The sequence below is a fragment of the Vicugna pacos genome, chromosome 4 (assembly GCF_048564905.1).
Source record: "Vicugna pacos chromosome 4, VicPac4, whole genome shotgun sequence".
Lineage (NCBI taxonomy): Eukaryota > Metazoa > Chordata > Mammalia > Artiodactyla > Camelidae > Vicugna > Vicugna pacos.
Genome location: NC_132990.1, coordinates 17840194 through 17850697, shown reverse-complemented (window position 1 = coordinate 17850697; position 10504 = coordinate 17840194). Strand labels below are relative to the sequence as shown.

General features: G+C 36.7%; 1 long non-coding RNA gene across 2 annotated transcripts; it reads right to left on the bottom strand.

Annotated features, from left to right (window-relative positions):
* Positions 1 to 2198: 2198 nt before the first annotated feature.
* LOC140695823 (uncharacterized) lies at positions 2199 to 7506 on the bottom strand. 2 transcript variants are annotated; one of them, XR_012071649.1, is made up of 5 exons: positions 7419 to 7488; positions 7101 to 7154; positions 5993 to 6069; positions 2669 to 2762; positions 2199 to 2571 (listed from the first exon to the last, which is right to left on the bottom strand). It is a non-coding gene; the product is annotated as an uncharacterized lncRNA (long non-coding RNA). The 2 variants fall into 2 exon arrangements; XR_012071650.1 differs by lacking the exon at positions 7101 to 7154 and having other exon boundaries at positions 7419 to 7506.
* Positions 7507 to 10504: the final 2998 nt, after the last annotated feature.

Sequence of the window (10504 nt, the reverse complement as noted above, 5' to 3'; positions counted from 1 at the left end):
AATGTTCCACAATGAAATTAGAACTGTTTGGAAAATAATGGCAATCTATGGACATATGTATACTGTAACTGAAAGGTGAAAATTTGTCAGTGATATCTGGTATAAATTACTTATTTAAGGACCAGTGTTAACTCTTTTAGACCAGTAAAGCTTAAGTTTCTGTAGTATAGCTGATGTAATTTCCTACCTCCAAGTAGAGGTAGTTCAAACCCTTCTAGAGAAATAAGAGCCCACATGGTGCCAAACAGTGGTTCTTAAATATTTTGGATGAGTGTCTTGACCCTTGGAAAATTACATGTAAACTATAGATACTCAACCCAGAAAAAAAGATGCTATGTGAAAAATCAGAAGTAATTTGAGCAGTTAAAAAAAAAAAACCTATTCCAAATAGTTTTTGAAAGAGGCATTCTATAGAGTCCCTTAATGGATTTAGCATTTCTCAAAAGGAAACTCTTTCTTAAGTCCAATGTATAAATTTAAATAATCTCCTATGGGTTTATTTACCCAACTCTATTTATATTACTGACTCTTCACCTAGGTATAATTGAGAGAAGCTGACATGGCCTCTGCATAAGCATGTATATAAGAACCTGAAGAGACGATATAAATTGTTAGCTTACGAAATGTGAAATGTGTGGGTATGCTGGCTCCTCGCCTGCTCCCGCCTTCTGAGAACAACCACCACAACAGAACTCTTACCCTCTGAATCATGACAACTTTTGTTATTTTATCAAATGTTCTTAATAGAAGTAAAATGATCTCCAAGGGCAGAAAGAACTTTCTGAGGCTCACAGACAAGGAAAAATTCTGATAGGGGAGAAGGGACAGCTTGGCAAAATTAAGTTGTACAAAAATGATTAGTTACTCTTCCTAAAATAGGAAACAGACTTCCAGAAGATGCTCCTGGAGATTTCAGTCTGATTTACATTTAGTTTCTCAATTCATTCCTAAGCTCAATGAGTCATTTCTTAAATGATTCTGTAGTAATGTTATTGTCTAACCATGTGGAGGGCACTGTCAACCAAATGTTTTATTTTCCTCTTGGAGGCACTGGTTTTACGTGGTGACGGCAGAGAGAAGTCCTTTCAGACGCAGGGAAACCACATGATTATCTGCATTGGCGGCTGCTCAGGAGATCATACTCAGCAGTAGACCGCCAACATCATTTCTCTTGATTCACAGCATAGGAAATTCCAGCTCACTTTGAAGCCTGTTCAAAATATTCTTGTCCATCTATTTTACCTGCAAGCCAGCTCATTTTTTAGACCTGCCTTTGGTTAGCTTTGATTGACAGAAAGGCTTTGGAAGCCAATGAAATCTTATTTTAGAAAGGATTGAAATCTTATCTCTCTGAGTTCTTCAATCTCTGTTTGGAGACCAAAGGCTCTATGTCAAAAGACTTGTAGATACCTGTACTTGGAACTGGGGCTTCTGTGGCAGATTTACAACCCTTGGGTTATTTGAGGTTTCCACGTTAAGACCTGATGGAGCAAGGGACGTGGAGAGGAGGCTATAATATGGACAATGCACCTATACATTTTTCCTGGAAATAAGAATAGCCTCTTGATCTGTCATAGTTAATACAAAAATAGAGTAATACAAATGAAGACTTAAATTGATGAGGCACATGTGTAAATTGATAAAAGAAGTTTGATGCATCATAACATTGAAATTTATCTAAATTCAATATTGTTAAACATTCTTAAAGATCAGATGAATTATACATGAAGTATATGGATTATTTGTCCCTGGCAAACAATGGTGACATTTCTGTCTGTCACTTAGTATGACAAGGTTAGCATGTTTTATTCAAAACTTTTAAACAGTAAAATGATTTGTATGCATTTCTCTTTCTTTGGACTGTCAGGGAAAGCAGAAAGCAACACAGTTATTCTATGACATTGAGTCAGCATGTGCATAAAAAAATGACAGAACAGGATTGCCTCCGACATCTATAAAGCTCATACTTTCGCTTTCTAATCATCTGGTAGAAAAACAATAAAACCATAAAGACAGAAGTATTTCCCTTTCAGCCTCAAAAGAAACATGCCATTGTGTATTGAAATATAAATATAGTATTTGTGATATAATAAATATAGAATATTCATGAATGGGAATAAATCCCTGGAAATAGGATGCTTTGGGTTTTAGGGAAATTTAATGACACATTTATTTTTTTCAGTAAATAAGAGTCAGACTGTGTTGTTATTTTCAACATGAAAAGGCTCTGCAGTGATGGGATGGGACAGTAATTTATGAGATCTTTGGTTTTTGTGCTCTCTGTGTGTATAGGATGGGAATATAGAAAGAAATGAATAGCAGAAGAGAAAGTGCTGTTCAACACCTGGGTAGAGACAGAGGACTTTAGTGACTTGTCTCTGGTTGTTGTCACAGCTGTCTGACACTGGAGGGTATCAAAGTTAGGTCCTGATAGAGCCGTAGAGAAGAGGCACCTCCTGAGGCAGCCCTAGGATTGCCCCCACCCCCTGGCCCCAGCCCTGCGTCTCAGACACCAGAGGAGCATGCACTTCACTGCTGCTGTGCTCTTCCTCCTCTTCCTCTCATGAGGCCCTAAAGCAGAAATGAATTTTGGGGAGATTATGCTAGGTTGGAATAAGGTGGGACCTAAGGTTCTGGTGTAGGATAAATATCCAAGGACAAAGAATACCTGAGATGTTTTATGTAGTCCTTTCCATTCACAGGTGGCTTAGGGACTTTGATGGTGCAGCAGCCATTCCACAAAGAACAGTCACTGACACTTCCTGAGAAGATATTAGGAACCAGTGGCTCTGTTAGGAATAAAATGGTGACTAAGACAAGCTCTTATCTTTGAAGTGTTTATAATAAAGCGGGAAAGACACATTAGCTCATAGGCACAGTGGTGATACAGGTGCTGTTGTGGCTAATTGCACAGGGTAATTGGACAGGCAAGTAGGTGGTTACAAACAGGAGGAGGAGCCAGCACACTGTACCTCACTGTTTCCTGTTCCTGCACTTGATGCCTTGGGATGTTAACCACAGAGAAGGATATTTTCTTTCATTGCATTCAGCAATGTTTACTACACCAAAATTTCATGCATCATGCACGCATTTTGTGTGTCCTCCATACCTGCCCATGGCCAAGAGAAAAGTTGGCTCTTTATAATATGTATTAAGCTTTTTTGATTCTTATAACAGCTGATGACTATAATTTATTATAAGCTGTCTAAGACAAAAGATTGAAGTATGTATTTTTGGGAGGAATTACTTAATAGGGACTGCTTAATGAAGGAAAGAAGAAATTTTACTGTGTACTCCATTTTTCTGAGTATACACTTACCTCATGTTGAACCTGAAACTCAATAGTGTTAATACACACCACATTAGCTACAGCATAGATACTTATTGGTTGCATAGATAATTAACACTAATTTCTCTTTAATTATGCACAAAAATTATACCCAAGCTATTTTAATCCTTTATCTCAGTCCACCTGCCCCCTGCCAACCTCCAGAACATTTAGCATCAATCTACATTGTTAGAAATAATAAAAGGACTGTCTTTTCAGAAAGATTACCCTGACTCAGTAAGCAAATTTATAGAGATTGTTTGGAAGCAAATTATTATTACCCATTGCTGAGAAGAGACTTCCAGTTGCCACCAAACTTTTGGGATGCTATGCAGCCTTGCTGGACTGTCATTTTAAGAAATGTTGTCTCCCTAGAGGAAAATGTTTTCAGAAATACTGTGACCTTTCCATTTTTTAGCATGAAAGTGAGGTGATCTAAGAGGAGCCATCTCCCAAGTAAATGTGGTGAGCCTTTAGTTTGAAATATTCATCATGTTTCTGTTGTGAATAGCCAAACCACTGCTAAAATTCAGTTTGCCAGTCTATTCAGCTTATTCATTTCATGCAAATCCCAATGTGCATGAAATGAACAAAAGAGTTCCTTTCTATTCGTATGCATTGTTAGTTTTCTGTTCCATTTTTATTCCCAAACTTGTTTTTCTCTCTTTCAGTGTTAATACTTTATTCATTCTTTCAACAAATATCTGTAGCATCCCTAGGCATGACGAGACACCAAAATGAACGGCACTGTCCCCGCATGGTAGTTGGCATGACCCGCAGGTTTCATTTTTTTATGCCTTTTTAGTTACACCTTTAGAGGATGCATGGAGATTTCTTAAGGCCACATCTGTGATGAAGGGAAAGAATGATTTCCTCAATTACGTGTATCTGCTATGAGCCTGGTTTGGGGGCTCATTGCCTTACTGATGCAGGGAGTGGGAAGAGTTTGCACTTGGGAGTTAGACTGATATGGATTCTGACCCTTGCTCTGCTCCTTGCAAGCTCTAACGTGGGATGTACTTCTTCTGAGTGAGTTTCCATACACATAGAAGGAGAATACCTGTTGTTAAATGAGTTACCAGAGTGTCAGCACCTAATAGGACTCCCTCAGTAAGTGATCGTTCTCAGTACCTTTCCTAGGATCTATAATCTAGTGCATATGTAAACGAGTGAAAACTTTCATAATAATGGAAGAGAGGCTAAAATATGTCCTATTAATGCAGGCACAGCAAAGTGCTCTGGGATTTCATGGAACCTTTGGTAAATGGGAGAGTGTCTGATTCCTCTTCTCTTTCCAGTTTTTATCTTAGATGTAACGTGTTCCTATCATGGGAATTTTTAACTTAATATAAATACAACTACAAATACACAATAGGAGAGAGAGAGAAAGGGAATGAATAGAGTTTTAAAAGTTTAAATAGCGTGGCTGATTACACATGCCTTTCCATTCAAGGAGTTCTTCTATTGTGACTCATCTTGGGAGCATCTCCCCACACTGAGTTTCCTCCTATTGTTTAAAACACACATGTTTTTTATACTACATGGTCCCAAATTCAAGCTCACCCAAATAGACATTGATTCATTCCACTGCTGGAGGAAAAAACTGACTTTGTGAGATTTATTGAGAGATGGAATGTTTCTCTTCATTTTTGACTACGCATGATTATTGTTATCAGCAGTATAACATTTAACCTCACTATTACTTCTTTGCTTTTATTCTTTGTAATTCCTTCCATCTTTTACTTACCTTGGATGTGCAGATTTCCTCTCTTCTTTTGCCACATAATCTCTTACAGTAAATTGATCTGTTCCTTGCCTGGGTTACTTAATGGCTATTTTATTATTTAATTTTTTGAAAAAGGCCATAGGGCTGTGTCTTAAACTCAAATCACTGAGTGTAATGTCTCCAGTGGGTCATGGAGCTTAAGGTATTGTTTTCTTAGGAGTACGTGATAAAGTTCTTGTGTTCCTAGGGTGGTATGTGACAGTTTTGCAGGTTACAGTGAGCTCAGCAGTATTTTTATAAAGTTATAATAATATTATAGTCACAAGGCACTCTTTGCTGCCTGACTCTTGGCTGTTTTTATACTACCAGCACAAAGGGTTTTTCCGACTGTTAGTACAGGGATCCAAAGCACTGATCCACAATAAAATGCAAAGACCACAAAGCAGGTAAGATCCTTTTATCAGTTATTTACATCTCTGTGTGAAGCCAGAGTGATAAGGGATAGAGGAAAAGGACTAAGGGCTCTAAGCGGGTTAGGAAGACACAGGTCTCTCTACAAAGGCCTGGGATGGGATGTAAGGCCAGCTTTCCTGCCTCACACCTTTGCAACATGCTTTTATTACTACTGCCAGACATTGTTACTCCACCTCTGCCCCTTTTTTATGTCTGCCCTTCTCCTTTTTTTTTTTTTTACTGTGTCATAGTGATTTTAGTTTTTAGTTACCTTTCTTTCAGGGGATTTGTTTGAGCTCTTTATGCACATAAACATTAATACTGAATATTCTTTATTAATAATGCCAAAGATTGTCTAAGCTGCATTAAGTATGAGGATGAAAACCTTATATACATCTCTAATTTTCACAATAATTCTGTAAGAAAAATAGTTTGTTTCATGTTAAAATGGAAAAAAAATGACATATATAGAGAAAGCAACTTACCATATACTTTAGTAAATGATAGAGGCAGATGAGAATCTGTATGTCCTTATTGCCTGTGCCCTCTCCACTATCATATGCTGAGTAAGAAGGACAGAGAGGGAAGGTATCAGTCTTTCTATGTATACATACATTTTTTTTAAACCATAGCTGACTTCCAGAGATTTTCGCAATGCTTGAAAAGCCAGTGTTGTCAGGACTTTGAATCTAAACATGCCCCCCACCATCCACCAAAGTGAGCTGAAATTCTAGAAGTTGAAATTTATACAATTGATGCATTTTTCTCTGGTATCATTTCTGCAAATGAAATAGAACATTATACAATTTTGTTTTTCACATAAAGAATTTCCAGAGCTGGCAACTGCTTTACTTCTTATTGCTGGTCTTCAAAGGCAGTAATACTGTTTAACATTATTGCTCCTTCCTATAGGAGCAACACCCCTTTCATATTGTGTCCATTGAAGCAGTTTCTCATTTCTGAAATTTTAATGCCTATAAGATGGGAAAAAAGAGGCAAGGAAAGACCCTGGGGTGATTTAAGATGATGATTCTGGATTGAAGCATCTTGCTGCTTAGAGGGACACCATATTTCATAGTGTATTTGCAGAAATGCTTCATGGCACAAACTCCTATTTCATGTCCTTGAAGGCCAATGGAGTAACAGAGTTTCTGTTTCAGTGCCTATCTGATCAATAATCCTATGACTTTTTGGAGTTGCCATCTGTCTTGTGATACATTTTTACTGTGTTGATGTGCAGTGACTAATACCTACATGTATATATATTTGTCTCTTGCAACTGTAAATTATTTTTAAAATATTTCTACAAGTGCTTAAATTTATTTATATAAAATATATTTTCCTTGATTTCATTGGAGACATACATAAATCAATTTCACTTGAAAATATATTTGGAATTCAGTGCAACTTCCCTTGGGCTTGGCATTTAATTCAACATGCAGTAATAGGGCATTAGCTATGTGGCAAGCTATATGCTAGGCACTGGTTACAAAGATGAGTAAGACATGGACCCTGGCTTCCCAGAGTTCACAGGCTTCAGTTGAAAGCATGGATTTTGTCACCCATCTGCTTTCGTTTGAATCTTCTCCTTACCACTTGTTAGATGTTAGACAAATTATTTCACTTTCTGTGTCTCAGTGATCTCACCTGTAAAATGGGAGTAGTGATAAATGTTACCTTAAGACTTATGTGAGTATTAAATGAGCTAATACCTGTTAAGTCACGTCTCAAAAAATTCTGGGTATTTTTGTCAATTATTATTGACATTACTATTATTATTACTTGAATTACAAAGAGCTAAATATTATACTACTCTACAATAAGTATAAAATAGAGATAGTTTAAGAGGAGGGAGTACAGAACTCCATCATGAGCTGCCAAGGAAGCTTCTGTTGGAGAAATGAGACTTACATGTATATATTTTTTCTCTCTTGCAACTTGAGGCTTGAACATGGTCTTAAGCATGGTAGCAGAAAAAGCCTTTGAAAAGGCAGGAAGGCTTGAGAAAGTATGCCCCACTCAGCAAACTGTTGGTGGGAGTAGTGAAAGGTAAAGGGTAAGGTCACAAAGAGCCTTTAGTGATACATTAAGTATGTAAGACTTGATCTTGTTGGCATTCGAAACCATGAAAGGATTTTCAAAGGGAAAGCTAATGTGATCAGATTTATATTTTAGAAATATAACCTTAACCATTGTAGGGGGTTGATTAGAATGCTAGCTGGAGGAAGATAAGACTTGAAGATCATTTGTCTGGAAAGGGGAAATAGAGGGGTTCACAGTGAGGCTCAAGGTGATGTTTTGGGCAACTGGGTGGATGACAGTGCTGTCAGTAGAGCTAAGGAGCATATATGGAGGACAAAACAGAGGCAATATGGTGGGTGGGGATGGAACTCTGGGCAATCACCACTTTTTCATAGGCTGGTAGAGAAAGAAAAACCAGAAAAGAAGACATAAGAAATACACAAGAAGCAGGAAAGAAACCAGATATTGCAGATTCTGAGACAAATGTCAATAAAGAGATTTGTTAACAAAATTAGGACTTTATTGGTGATCTTAATGAATATCTTCCAAAAATAAGAACGAAATGAAGGGAAGGAAGTGAAGACAAGCACAGATGATTGTCACATAGTCCAGCCAGGAAGGGACACAGAAATAAAGAGAATTTTTTTCCTCCTTAGAGAGATATACTTGAGAATTTTTGTATGCTAAGGGGGAAAAGTCACCAGAAGGAGAAGAGGGAGATAAAATAAACAGAAGAAATAATTAAAGAATTCCTTTGTGATGAAAATGAATTTGAACCAGAATATAAAAGGATTAATTTTCAACAAGAGAAAGGAGTCCTATTCATATGTATGGAAGGCAAGAATGGAGTGTGTGGGGATAGGTTGTTTGTGCCTGGAATAGGGATTTGTGGGGATTTCTATCTGATGGTTTCTATTTGTAAAATAGAAAGTGAGGTCATCTTCACAAATGGTCAGAGTTTGCTGTTTTCTTTCCTTCTTGATTATTTTCTTTTGTCTTACTCCTTCCGGAAACTGGGTAGCAAAATACATAATAGGAATTTTAAGAAATCTCCAGGTCCTGTGGGTTTCTTGGTATTTCCTAGACTTAATGTGTGTGGCTCTTTTCTAATAAAGCTTTATCAACTGAAATGTTAACAATAAGATAGTTTCCACTGCCTTGATCCTATGCCCCTTCTAACTTTTTTTTTTAATTGAGGGAGTTGCGTAGATGTCTGTAAGAGTTAACCGTCATGTCATTACTTTAGTCAAATCACCTGTATGCTCTTTGAACATATTAGCAGAAGAAAAAAATGACCTCTGATATTTGGGACTAGCAATATCTCCAATGTAGATGCTTTATTTAGAGTCCAGGGATGTCAAGTCCGGTGCCTGTCACTAAGCACTCTTCATACCTACTGGATGTTTGCTTAAGGGCCATCCAAGGACCATCTCTACCTATGTAAAAAAGTTGTATCATAACAGACCACTGAGGATTAAAAATGTTAAGTACATTTCCCAGTCTTAGGTGGGGCTGTGTTTCAAAGCAGATTTTTATTACTCTCAAGTTCAACTTTTAAACCCTATGGTATTAACCTAACTCCCCTGTCCAGTCCCAAGCTTTATGCTGTTTGACTCTAGTTCTGTCTTTTGCAGTAAAACAAAATAATTCTACCTTTTCTTCCACAGAATATCACTACAAATCATTTAATATTACTCTAGTTATCTTTCCATCATCTTTAACTCCCTAAATTTTTCTTCACAGGTAATTGTTTGCAAGCCCTTCCAATATCTAAGTAGTCTTTGTAAATAAGCTTTAGTTCTCACTTTGTGAGGGAAACGCTCATATAGTGGGAATATTATTAGACTTGAACACAGAGGTTCAGTTCTATTTTAGCAAATTCTAAAATTTGAAACTTAAACAGACACTTATCTTCTGAGTCTCCATTTTATTAATTTGTAAAAGAGAATGGCACCTTAGTCAGCAGCAAGATTTCTTCTTTTTAAACAGTTCTTTTTGAGTATATTTTACATACATACCATAAAGTTTGTGGTGTTTAATTGTTCAATTGTTTAAAGTGCACAATTGAATCATTTTTAGTATATCTAGAGTACTGTGCAAGGATGATCATAATCTAATTTAGAACACTTTCATTACCCCAAAGAAACAGCATAGCCATTAGCAGTCACTACTCACCACCCCCATCTTTTCTCTTCTCACCTCCAACCCTAGTTAAACACTAACATGCTATACTTTAATACAGATTTGCCTATGGTGTAAATTTCATATAAGTGGAATCATATAACTTGTGGTTTCTTGTGACTAGTTTCTTTTACTTAGCCTAATGTTTTCAAGGTTCAACTATGTTGTAACATCAGTACTTCATTCCTTCTTATAGCCAAATAATATTCCATTGTATGGATACACTAGATTTTGTTTATACATTCATCAGTTAATGGACATTTGAATCATTTCCACTTTTTAACTGTTATGAATAATTCTGCTGTGAACATTTGCGTACAAGTTTTTATGTGGACATATGTTTTCATTTCTCTTGAGGAGAATCCTATGAGTGGAATTGTTTCATATGGAAATTTTGCATTGATGTGGTAACTCGGTTTAATATTTAGAGAAACTGCCAAACTGTTTTACAAAGTGTCTGTGCTATTTTAAATTCCCACTTCATTATGATGGAGACTAAAATACTGAATTAATAGAGGAATAAGTAAATGCTAAAGTACTACTCATGGCTACTTTTATTATCCTGTTTTGTTTAACTCCTCCCGGAACACAAGCAATAAAGAAGCATTTAGCATGCATTTAAAAAATTTCCAGGTCATCCTGTGGGTTTCTTTAGGTATTTCCTACACTTAATGTTTGAGGCTTACGAGCTCACATTTTGCTAGTAAGGCTCTAGTGAGGCCAAGAACAGATGTGAGTCTGGCAATATTAGAGTTAACTCTCTAGTTAGTTATTTTTTTTTTAACTACAGATTC